A 13,285-nucleotide genomic window follows, 5' to 3' on the forward strand; every position below is an offset into this window, starting at 1 on the left:
GGTTTGATTCCTGGCAGGGTCGGGGATTTTAAGGACGTATTCATCTGGTTCGAGGACTGGGTGTTTGTGTTCTTCTTAGTACACTTCTTTTCGCCTATGTATAACACACCACACCACACTCACAAACAACAAATAAACAGCCGTACTCATACGGTTCAAATACTGCCCTTCTGAGCCCAAACTCAGCTCAGTCCGGTGGTATTTGAAGGTCTCAAATACACCAGCCTCGTGTCGGTAGAATAACTGGCACGTTAAAGAATTTCTGCGGGTCTGAATTCCGGCCCTTGCCGTCTCCGAAACCGTTAAAGTAGTTCGTGTTTCGTAAACCCAATAACATAATACAGTATTACCAACGATGATAATAATAACAATAATAATAATAGTACCGGAGATACACCCGCCCCGCGTATTTAAATTAAGCGCCTTGGATAAGGCAAGTATTTGATAAGGCCATCTGCAACATAAACTTTGAAACTACTAGTACAAGAAGTTTGGGCATATCTCAACGTATGTTGCTACAATCAACTTATGTTGCGCCCTCTAGGGCGAAGATGAACTATTCATATTCAAGATAAATTTTGTGTGTTAAGGTTTCCTAAACTGGAATGTTTAGTGTTTGTTTTTGATGTTCAAAAGTTATTAAAACTTCCATCTCTTCCCCCCAACTTAAGGCGTTGGCCATTCAAACATTTTGTACATTTATTTATTCACCAATGATGAAATTTTGATATTTATCTGATTATCCAATGAGAATTGGGATGTGTCAGGGCCTTGGCCGAGAGTTTTCTGGAACCTTCCCCTCTGCTATAAAAGCTGGCACATTTCGGACGAGGTTGTCTTAGTGATCGATCAAGTCTAGAGTGTACGTAACGGAGTCAGGGGGAAAGGCTCCCTCGTCCATCTTGGGGAGGTCCACCCGCTCAAGGTAATGGCAGATTCCGATTAGCATGTGATAGTCTTTCAAAGCTAGCTTGAGAGGAAGGTTTCAAATCTTTAGTAATGTAACTTTTATATTTCTCAAATGTAAATTTAAAACTTTAAATGTAAATTTCAAACAAGTCAAAAGAACTTAATCAAAATTGGGGAGTAGAGAGTGAGATAGGGGAGAGTCCTACAGTACCGGCCTGCTTGCAGTACCGGCCATTGCTGGTTCTCGTTTTAGGTGCTGTATGGCAGTAGCTTACAGGTGGCATATGAAGGATGCTACATTCCCGCGTGTCATACTTTGGGGGTTTCGTTTAGCGTTAAGTCTTGTGTGAGATGTGAGTGTTGTACATTGGCCGGCTTACGATCGCGCGCGAAAAGTTATTTTCAAGCCCCAGGTACTCCATTTCCAGGTAACCTGTTGATTTTGTTTTTACTTATATATTATATACATTCCTTGAAGACGCTATAGCTGGTAAAAGTTTCACGACATCGTCTCTTAAACAATATCCAGCTGAGGAAGTTCCTTCACGTGAATGTCGTACAGTACCGGCCAACCATACGTCTTCCAGTACCGGCCAATAGGGCTTTTAAAGAAATAAAATGATATCCACTTCTTATCACTTTCCATGGTAAACTGACAGAGAAATGGGGTAAAATACAATGAAAGTGGATCGAGGACGGGATGAAGATGGCACTGAACTAAATTATTTCTAACAAAATGACTGCAGGGCAAGCTGCTGAGGCTTTTTGTGCGCTAAGAAGTACGTTAGAAGTTCATCTGAGAGCACTTAGAGTGGGTGTGGCTGTGGATCTAACTCCTCAGATGGGAAGAATTAAAAAAATCCTTTTATTGCGATATGTAAACTCAGTTGGTTACTTATATGAAGGATCTAGAAAATCTTCATAGGTCCTATCTCTGGTCAGGAAAAAAATGTACAATTTGCATTCGCTTTGGCCGAGCATTCAAAATTACCTCACCAGTTCAACAAAGAAAACAAAACTGCCGGAAAGCAGCTTTATTATGATTATTGTGTAAATACTAAGGAAATGGAAGAAGACACATCATGCATTATTTGTTGTGACTCATTGGATCAAGAATGGGTGCAGTGTACCAAATGGAAAGACTGGGCGCATGTTGGATGTGTAGACCACGGAGATATTTTGTATTTTATTTGTAATTATTGCAAAAAATAAACCAAACTTGAATTTAGTGGATGCCAATTCCTATAATTATGTGTTGTCGAAATCTTTCTGCATTTGTTTGATATTAGTAATGTATTAGACACATATATCTTAGAAAATAGTACCTGGCCGGTACTGGAAGAAGGTTTTTGTAGTCCTTGGAAATTAAGCTTTGTTGTATTTTTAAATATTTTTAACTTTTGGTAAGATTTTATGGAAATCACACCCTTACATTGAAAAAGCATTTAGTAAAGTACAAGATTATTGTATGAAAATATCATATCGTAGAGCATTTTATATTTTATAAGGGAAAAAGTTAAGGTGGCCGGTACTGTAGGACTCTCCCCTACCCTCTTGTATTCCCTCTCAACTTGATATTGAGGTGACTATGATTTTGTAACCTTTAAAATCTTTCTAATAATTTCTGTAACTTAAACACTTTTCTCCACCTAGTCACCTCTGTAGTATAGGCTTAGCCTCTGTAACGTCGGGCCAAATAGGGTTTTTATGTATTTCATGTAAATTTCAAGGAGTAAAAGTGTTCTCCTCCTTACCATTTTAGCTTTCGGCCAGTAATTTGAACCTTTTGTTTTTACCAAAGGCCATGTAGAATGGGTACTTGTTGCCCCTGTTAAACTGTATTTCATTAATTTCATGTTAAGGATATCAGACTGTTGAGCAGTTAAGACAGTGAGTACTGTTTAATAAATGAAGGTTGTGCTAGTGATAGGCCTGGAAAGTGTGAATTTTAGAAAACAGACTCCTAAAGTGTAAATTTGTAGAGCAATGATGCTCTTCCTTCTGATGTAAAAATTGGGAGATCCGTCTCCTTGATGTTTATTTAAGGGAGCCGCAGCGCTCATGTAAAATATGTAATTAGGGAGCTTCAAGCTCAAGGTTGCTAATTGGTTGTTAGTTGATTGTTCTGATTTTCTAAAGTTGTGTTACCCTAGCTTGTGAGCTAATTTTTTGTAACTGAATTGTAAAGTCTATCTTTTGAAAAGAAACCCAAAAGATATAAGGAAGAAATATAGCTCCCATTTTAAAGTTTTAAATTAATCTCTTGACTTCTCCATATCCACCCATTCATGCCCGCGACTTCTTTCACCTCTGCGTTCCACAGAATGCCCGGAACGATAATAATAATGTGAACGTAATATTCAAAACAAGAGTAACATATTAATTTTACTACTTCCCACCTACACGCTTCCCCATAACAAAACTAGCGTTATAATGTCATTTTTCTACACTTTGACATGGCTCAGTTTTTACGGTTGGTGGGAATGCCAGACACAGGCCGCACAAGAAGATACATTCATTGTTACGGCATTCAATCTTTGGAAGCTGTTCTAGATTTGAACAGTTCCTGTTCATTTCTGTATTTATATTTTGCGGTATTCAGAACTGAAATTTAGAAGCGTCTATATGCCTACTTTCTAAGGTTTCGATTTGCATTATACATTGGCATACAAAACTTGAACACATAAGCGTTATCAATAATGCGTCGGTCAGAAATACGTGACTGTCTACATAGGATGTATCAAATCACGTTAATGTTAATTCTACAAAAGTAACTCATAACTTAGCACAGAAGCAGACCCGGCCAACAGCTGGAAACTGCAGATGATGATGATGATGATGATGATGATGATGATGATGATTATGATGATGACATTGATGACTTAGCACAGAAATAATACGTTTAATAGTAGCTTTCGTTCAACCGGAGTTTGGAAACTATAATCGAAAACGAAATATTTTCAAATTCAAAGTTCTTTCCTCATAGAATTTTCATAAATTTATTTGCTTCTTTTTATTTGGGTTGTATTTTAACCGAATCATTTTGAGCACTGGAAATTTGTTAAATTTTTCTGTGTATGAAAAAATAAAGAGAATGGAGTCCTTTAGAAGCGGGTTGGTTTCATCGTTTGAAAGCTTATTTACACTGTTCATCGACCGTATCGTTTTGAATAGAATTCAGGGGCGTAGCCAGAGGTGTGTGTGTGTTTCTGGTGGTTAGAACCCCCATGGAATTCTTACAAAAAGAAAATGAACAGAAACTGACAAACAATGAACTAAACAAACATTCAGGGACATAATTGTAAAAACAACAGATCTGTTGAATCTATTTTCTAAGGAGCCTCGAAAATTATATTTTTGTTTTTAAATTAAACATACAATTCGTTGTAAACCTATTGACCTTGATCGTATTGTTCTTGTTCTGCATTTTAATGTAAAATTTTGTAGTGTACTGCAAGCTGAATGTTAGCATAATTCACTTGTATCAGTGTCCTTATAATGACAAGTCATGCATGCGCGCACCACATACGCATATCTTCATTATGTTCCATCAGCATTTTGCAACTACAGTATATACACCCTCACCCCACCATCGGCCGATCCTGGCTACGCTACTGATGGAATTACAAAACGTTAGTCTGTTTTTGAAATGTACATTCTGCATAAGTTTATGTAAATCACATACTGTATGCTGGACTGGGCGACGACGGCTGTGCTCCAATTGTGTTGTCTCCGACCGTTTGAAAATCGATTCATCACTCGACACAGCTGGCGCACAGCTCGGTATGTGTGAATTAGAAACAAGCTACTACTTACTGGTCGTTCAGCAGTATTCGGAAGTTTTCGTTACATCCTATCTTCGGAGTGCAGCAGGTACTGTTATAATTGCAGGATTCTGTGGCCGTGTTTGAGAGGTCATACCACTACCTGCAAGGAGAGAGGGGCAGTCTAATTGCTTGCGACAGCGTGACTACGTGTGGAGTATGGCCAGGCGTTCCGTGTATTACTAGTGATGTGCTTGAGCCTGGCTCGAGCTGCTCTAACAGATGCCGTTCGAGTCCGAACTAGTTCGAGCTTTGCTCGAGCGTTTGTGCGCGCCGCAACCTAGTGGCTTGCTATTCCTAACACCTAGAAACCTTGAAGGATGTGTCAGAGTATTATGCTGGACAGTACGGGTTCGTCCTCTGTTTACTGTTACTCCCGTGTCTTTTGTTCATAATATAATTTCGACCCATATCTATATATTGGAGACAGTCAGAATTTGTGTTTGTGCGATGATTCGTTACAAATGCCTCCATCAGATTAGGTTAACCAATTGTCTACTAAAATGTGTTGTTTGGGCCATATCAATACAGAAAAAGGCAAACAAAGTATATTGTCTTAACATTACATGTGTCGAAATAGTTACATATTTGAATGGTCATAAGACTAAAAAATATAATATTTTGTCTTCATTTGTTGACCCATTTTTCAACAGTTCAAGCTAATCATCTATACTATTACTGAAAATTAGATGGTGTCTGTTTTATTTGTTCCGGATAGGCTCGAAAACTACTGGACCGATTGACCTGAAATTTAAGGATGCATCGAATTCGTCTATACGAGCAAAAAGTGTAATTCTTTCCCAAGGATGGGATTCAGACCCCCCCCCCCCAACACTGAGGACAGAAGGAGCACCTCGCCCGCCGCACTACACAGCTGTCTTAGCCACAAAGCATGACAACGTAAGAGTAATATTGCCGATAATAATATTACGTCAAACGTACGGTTGTTACAAGATACACAGCGCTACCTTGGGATGAAATACTTACGTTAATGCGCAGGGAATATTACTGATACGTGGTTTGTCCCTTACATAGCATATTATCATAATCAAAGCCTTCTAATTTTATGGGCAGTCTTTATTTTCCACAAGATATACGCCAATGACTGAATGTAGTAATATATGACAGCACGCAACTTAGTCATCAAAATCATACACACACCTGCGTGAACGGTGCTTCTCTTCATATGCTATTTGCTTATCTGCACGTTCGCGATGTAGCCCGAGCCAGACTAAGCCTTCGGTCACGTGACTGCTCGAGTTTGCTTCGAATAGGCTCGAACCTCGGTGCGTATCGGATCGGCTCGATCCTACTCGAGCACGGGTATCGTTTCCTCATCACTATGTATTACTTATAAACACTCAAGGCAATGTTTTCCGTATGGCCAGTACCACGCTCTCATTATAGCGTCAGTACAGCACGGCGTGTTCGTAACTAGTTGTTTACCTTTCCACACTTCCAAAGATCCCAGCAACTAACAGCTCATTGCGAAAGATAAATTCTTATCAAAGTGTTTTCAACAGATTTTAACTTGTTCATACGAAAATACGTGAAAAAATTATCCTGATCATCCTTAAGGCGAGAATATATCGTCTTGGTTTCTGTAACGGATGAATCCAAACCTTTCTTTCTGTCCTTTCTTCTTGAAATATAATGAATGGACCGCATGCAGCAATCACATCTTTAATGAATATTGAATTTTCACGACCTCATTGTAATCGAAACATACTTTCAACGTATTAGGTCGTGTTACGTACATGTAGTACGTGTTGAAGAGATGTTAAGTACAGAACAAAAATGGCCAGCCGGACACCAGTGGGATCCGAACCCACAACCTCCCGATTTCGTGTCGGTTGCTCTACCAATTGAGCTATGGTGGCCTAAGCCATCTTTGTTCTGTTTGAAAGGATCTGAACTACAGGTCTGACACTGCTGCTAGCACACGTAGAGTGCGTTTAAGTCGCCCGTTGTGGGGCATGTCTGTACTTAACATCTCTTCAACACGTACTACATGTACATAACACGACCTAATACGTTGCAAGTCTGTTTCGATTACAATGCGGTCGTGAAAATTCAATATTCATTGACATGCCCCACAACGGGCGACTTAAACGCACTCTACAGTGTGCTAGCAGCAGTGCCAGACCTGTAGCTCAGATCCTTTCAAACGGAACAAAGATGGCCTAGGCCACCATAGCTCAATTGGTAGAGCAACCGACGCGAAATCGGGAGGTTGTGGGTTCGGATCCCACTGGTGTCCGGCTGGCCATTTTTGTTCTGTACTTAACATCTCTTCAACACGTACTACATGTACGTAACACGACCTAATACGTTGAAAGTCTGTTTCAATCACATCTTTGTTCTGATCAATCTCTACGAATGCACAAATCAGCTAAAACACAGTCGACCAGTCCACTAAATGTGTATTGAGGCAGCAGAGTACAGAATGCACGCCCTCCGCGCACTTTCAGTGCACACAGTGCTGTATGTGATTAAGCCTTAAAACGGCGCCGAGCGTGTTCACCATTTGTTGACAATGAACTATAAACGATTCAATGAACATCATTAATGCTGCCCAATTAACACTTAATTTACATTTCAAAGCCTTGCTCCTATTAACACCCACGTTAGTAGGTATGTGGGTCAGAACTACTAGCGACTCGTGAAGTTTCGTATAGGAGGGGCTCGTTACGATTTAAATGCAGACATTGATAATATACTGTAAGTCTAAAATACCAACACATGCAAGTATAAACAACAAAAGACAATATGCCATAACACACCTAAATTTGATGATTTAATTTTTTTAATTTCGTGTGGCTATTTTTTAGCCGAGTGCAGCCCTTGTAAGGCAGACCCTCCGATGAGGGTGGGCGGCATCGGCCATGTGTAGGTAACTGCGCGTTATTGTGGTGGAGGATAGTGTTAGGTGTGGTGTGTGAGTTGCAGGGATGTTGGGGACAGCACAAACATCCAGCCCCCGGGCCACTGGAATTAACCAATGAAGGTTAAAATCCCCGACCTGGCCGGGAATCGAATCCGGGACCCTCTGAACCGAAGGCCAGTACGCTGACCATTCAGCCAACGAGTCGGACAAATTTGATGATGATGATGGTGCTTGTTGTTTTAAGGCGCCTAACATCGAAGGTCATGGACCCACACCTAAATTTACTTTACCATTTGTCTTTCAACTGTAGTCATAGGTATGGTTGTAGTATTATTTTCAACAATAGCACATTCCAAAATACAATTTAATGAACTGCGTTCGAGAGAAAATGGGTTCGAACCCTACTGTCGACAGCCCTGAAGATGGTTTTCCGTGGTTTAACACCAGGCAAATGCCGGGACTTTCTTCCCACTCCTAGCCCTTTCTTATTCCACCGTCATCGTAAAACCTATCCGAAGTATAAAAATAAAATAAAAATACGTCTTTACAAAAGTGTGGTGGCTGTAATTTTTATTTTTTCATAAAACTACCTGCTACCCTTTTCGGTCACTTTTGGCATGTGACCAAAGCTCTCTCATTACAGCAGGCCTCTTCCCCAAGAAACACAGCCAGCGGCAACGTTTGGAGACCACGTCTCCTCTACGGTCACATGGGGGTTGTGTCCGGAAGCTGATATATACAACTTTACGCTCTATCCTCAAGCCGGATTTCGCAGTTTAGGAGTAATAATAGCCTTCCTTATGAGTTTAAAACCTGTATCCTCCTGTATATAATGTACTGAGAATAAACATTTAATGTTTATTGTAGGGCAAGAGACCCGATGACCTTATGCGCCAGCCGTCACTGGTCAGAACAGAGAAGAGTTATCGTACTCGTTGTCGTATTCTGGACGTATCGAGCAAGTGGCTGCGCGGTTTGTGCCACATATCTATCAGCTTGCATTCGGGAGACAGTGGGTTCGAACCCTACTGTCGACAGCGCTCAAGATGGTTTTCCGTGGTTTCCAATTTTCACACCAGGCAAATGCCGGGGCTTCCTTCCAACTCCTAATACTTTCCTATTCCATCGTGCTTTCAACCTCAAAAATAGAGAGGCATCAAGGAAATTACATGTCTCCTGGAATGGAACCCTCTTGGAACATTCTTTCACCCCCAAAGTACCTAGGGGTAACGCTGGACCGCTTTCTCACTTTCAGAAAACACTGTTCCAACATCAAACACAAAGTCAGTGCCAGAAACAACATCCTGAAGAAGCTGAGAGGTACAAACTGGGGTGCAAAGACACAAGTTCTTAGAAACACTGCATTGGCTCTGTGTTACTCTGCTGCAGAATACGCATCCCCTGTGTGGTATATATCATCCCATGCCAAGACTGTGGACCCTGCCCTGAATGAAGCTTGTAGATTAATCACAGGATGCCTGAAACCTACCCCTGTTGAGAAGCTATACTGTCTTGCTGGCGTTGCACCTCCAAGTATTCGTCGAGAAATCGCTGCTGATCAAGAACGACTGAAGGTTGAGAACGTTGAAGCTCACCCGCTGTTTGGTCATCATCAGTCTCAATCTAGACTGAAATCCAGGAAAAGTTTCCTCCAGACATCAAAGCCCTTTCAAAGGACCTCCAGATAAGGCAAGACTTTCCTTGTGGAAATCTAAGCAGCAAGAATGGATGGAGCCGCGTGAACATCTTCCGGCTGGCTACAATGAAGACTGGAGTGTTTGGAGGTCCCTTAACCGATTAAGATCTGGTGTCGGCAGGGCTAAGTCCTCACTTAAGTTATAGGGCTTTACATCAGAGGACAGCAAGTGCGACTGCGGTGAAGAACAAACAGTGAACCACATGTATAAATGTCCTCTCTGCCCATTTTCATGCTCAGAGCAAGATTTAATGCTTGCTGATGACAATGCCATAGGTGTGGCTCAGTTTTGGAAAAACACCATCTAGATGTATAGTAAATTTGGTCAATTTGCCTTTGTTTGTTCATTGTTGTAAGTTTTGTAAATAGTCTAATTATCACTTTATTTTAACTGTATGATTAAGTATGCTTCTGACACGAGTAAATAAATAAGTCGCCATAAGACCTATCTGTCGCTTAAGTGCGGCCAGTATCCAGTAATCGGGAGATAGTGGGTTCGAGCCCCACTGTCGGCAGCCCTGAAGATGGTTTTCCGTGGTTTCCCATTTTCACACCAGGCAAATGCCTGTACCTTAATGGCTGTACCTTAAGGCCATGGCCGCTTCCTTCCAATTCATAGGCCTTTCTATCCCATCGTCGCCGTAAGACATATCTGTGTCGGTGTGACGTAAAAAAAAAACAACATTTCTCGGCATGGCTCTCAAGCCCGACCAAGCCACACATTTAGCAACACCGCCTCATAAAACCCATTTGAATTCGCCCGCGAAGCGATCTGATTGGCTAACTTCAGCAGCCGATAAAATAACAACGGCGCGAGATATCGACATTTTTTTTCAAATTACTCATCAGTATGACAAACGCTCTAACGTTCATATAGGCTTACTCGGTTCACGTTGTTTCCGACCATCCTGCATATATACAGGTTTATTATTGAAAAAAAAAAAAAAAAAAAAAAAAAAAACTAATACCAACCTCCTGTATTAACAGGCTGCCACGAATACAAGGTAATAAGGGCCACATGCGATGGAGACTTTACGAAGAAATAAATACATAAATAACATAATTTTCGAAGTTCTTGTTAGTAACGACATTATGCGCTGAATATGTTGTGCCTTAGGGGCTTAATGGAACTTTGGAGAGCTATTGTAACTATTTCATGTAGGATTTCCATGGTTCCGCCTCTGTGGTGTAGTGGTTAGTGTGATTAGCTGCCACCCCCGGAGGCCCGGGTTCGATTCCCGGCTCTGCCACGAAATTTGTAAAGCGGTACGAGGGCTGGAATGGGGTCCACTCAGCCTCGGGAAGTCAACTGAGTAGAGGTGGGTTCGATTCCCACCTCAGCCATCCTGGAAGTGGTTTTCCGTGGTTTCCTACTTCCCCTCCACGAAAATGCCGGAATGGTACCTAAATGAAGGCCACGGCCGCTTCCTTCCCTCTTCCTTATCTATCCCTTCCAAACTTCCCATCCCCCGACAAGGCCCCTGTTCAACATAGCAGGTGAGGCCGCCTGGGCGAGGTACTGGTCATTTTCCCCAGTAGTATCCCGCGACCCAAAGTCTCACGCTCCAGGACACTGCCATTGAGGCGGTAGAGGTGGGATCCCTCGCTGAGTCCGAGGGAAAACCAACCCTGGAGGGTAAAGAGATTAAGAAAGAAATAAATCTCCATGGTTAGCTGGAAACGCTTCAATGTATCAGAAAAGTGTCGAGGTATGGAGCCGCGTGCTCCGACTATTAGTCCTATTACTAGCGGATTGTGGGTTCGTAAATCTCTTTTTGTCTTTACGGTTACCTCTTCCGGTTGGCCTTTATACAGGAGACACACCAAGCCACCTTTGGAAAAATATCCACTCCCACCATTGGAAACTACTCGGAATTAAACATATTCCACTACGAAGCCGGTCTTTTGTGAACAGATCTCTAATTAGCTTCACTACCGGCGCTCCGAGTGCTGTGTGCAAATTACTAGGACACCTTCATTAGTAGGACGAACACGCTGCTATCACAATGTAAACCTGTTACTCAAGAGACTCCCATTATATCATACTCGCATGTTCCTGACAATAGACAGTCTTCTAAGTTGTATTTATTTAAGACATGAATATTTATCATTGCCTATAATCTGTCTAATGTAAATGATATTCAAATAAGAAATATTGTTAAGAACTCATGTTTTCTTGTGCGCTGTTTACTGTAATAATGGCTTGTGGCTTCCGAAGAGTCCTGGTGCAGGTCTTTTGAGTTGACTCCGAACGGGCGACTTGCGCGTCTGTGAGGATGGGGCCCTACCTACAGTATGTTAAATTCTAATGATGAAGGCGGACACATACCCATCACCGAGCCATCAGAATTAACTAATGAATCCCGTACCCGGCCGGGAATCGAACTCGGGACCCCTTGGACCAAAGGCCGGCACGCTAACCATTTAGCCATGGAGCCGGACGCTGTTTACAGTGAAAGCTTGAATATCTGCTTTGCTTATCCGTGCATGTTCATGTATGCTTACTAGGTTTTAGCCATCAGTACCAGTTTGTTTTCCCTAAAGTTGCAACTACGGCACGAATGCGAAGCTGCTGCGTTGTGAACAAGCGTCCAAGTTAATTATTCTCGGAGCAGCCTGTAGAAATGCGCTAGGCCATAGCCACGGTTTTTATTTCACACATCTCGCTTCTCATTGGATTTTCGATAAGATAATACAGTATACTGATAGTTTTATTTGGGAGTTCGCGTTTGTTACTAACCTTCCTGCAGAGCATAAGCAGGAAACTAATTTTGGAAAACAGAAATACAGGGTGTAAGGGAAAGATGTACCGAAAATGTGAGGGGTAGAGTTTGAGTGGAGTTTTTAAAGATAGAAGAGATACGAAGATAAGTTGAAAGACAAATCGGGGCATTTATAGGAAGAGGGATTGCGGACTGGAATAACTTACTAAGGGAAATTTACTATCGGTATACTGTATTATCTTATCGAAAATCTAATGAGAAGCGAGATGTTTGAAATAAAAAAAACCCATGAAGTTGCATAACCAGTTGCTTGTTGTAATTCTCTACTACTCCGATCTTCGTCCAGGTGTGTTGTGTTTGTCACAACAGGTCGCTTTCCCTTACGACTGCAGTGACTCCGAACATACAGAAGCAAGCCACGGTAGTGCTGCGCGTGTTCTTGCCTATTGTATTAACTTTCATAAAAGTATTGCATTTACCAAAGAACCATCACCTATCGTATGTCTGAAAAATAAAAACGAATTTCACATCTGTCTTGTAAATAACATTCTCTGCTATTCCGTGTAATTGCGGTATAACACTCTCTTTCATCCTGTTAAATGGAGAAATAACCAATTTAACATGGAAGCAGTAACAAATGTTAATACATGAACATTAAGACACCGAATAGTATTCTAGTACTCGATATAAAGCAATATTTAGGCCTCTTCTGTTTATGAAGGCCTAAGCTTACTGTTAGATAAATTGGGTGATGTTTTACAGATCATCAGTTGTTGAAAAATTATAATTGTGAACTGTAAATAATAATAATAATAATAATAATAATAATAATAATAATAATAATAATAATAATAATAATAATAATAATACATTTAACTTCGGTAATCACGAACTGTTGATATAGATAATTCAGTTACTATTATATACACTACCAACAATCCTAGAAGGTCTCAATTTGGGAGTCTGAGAAGGTGATCACAGGGCTCCTGTCGTTGTCGTCGTCGTCGTCGTCGTCGTCGTCGTCGTCGTCGTCGTTGATGATGATGATGAATATTAGAAACCTGAGGTACCATTTTTTGATATGGTCGAAGTGGGAATGGTTTCAGTTGGAAATATGCGGTAATTATCCATTCTTAGCAATAGTAATGGGATAAAGAGGAAGAGGTCGGAACGTTTGAAGAATAAAGTCACTGTCAAAGGAAAGGTGTGATATTTAAAGGACTCCCCGTCTAATATGATTAGTCGG

At 41.2% G+C, this 13,285-nt stretch overlaps 1 protein-coding gene across 1 annotated transcript in view; it reads left to right on the forward strand.

Annotated features, from left to right (window-relative positions):
• rdgC (retinal degeneration C) overlaps positions 1 to 13,285 on the forward strand; it is a 1,179,561-nt gene that overhangs the window by 119,417 nt on the left and 1,046,859 nt on the right. The window lies entirely within an intron of this gene.

The sequence above is a fragment of the Anabrus simplex genome, chromosome 1, assembly GCF_040414725.1.
Source record: "Anabrus simplex isolate iqAnaSimp1 chromosome 1, ASM4041472v1, whole genome shotgun sequence".
Lineage (NCBI taxonomy): Eukaryota > Metazoa > Arthropoda > Insecta > Orthoptera > Tettigoniidae > Anabrus > Anabrus simplex.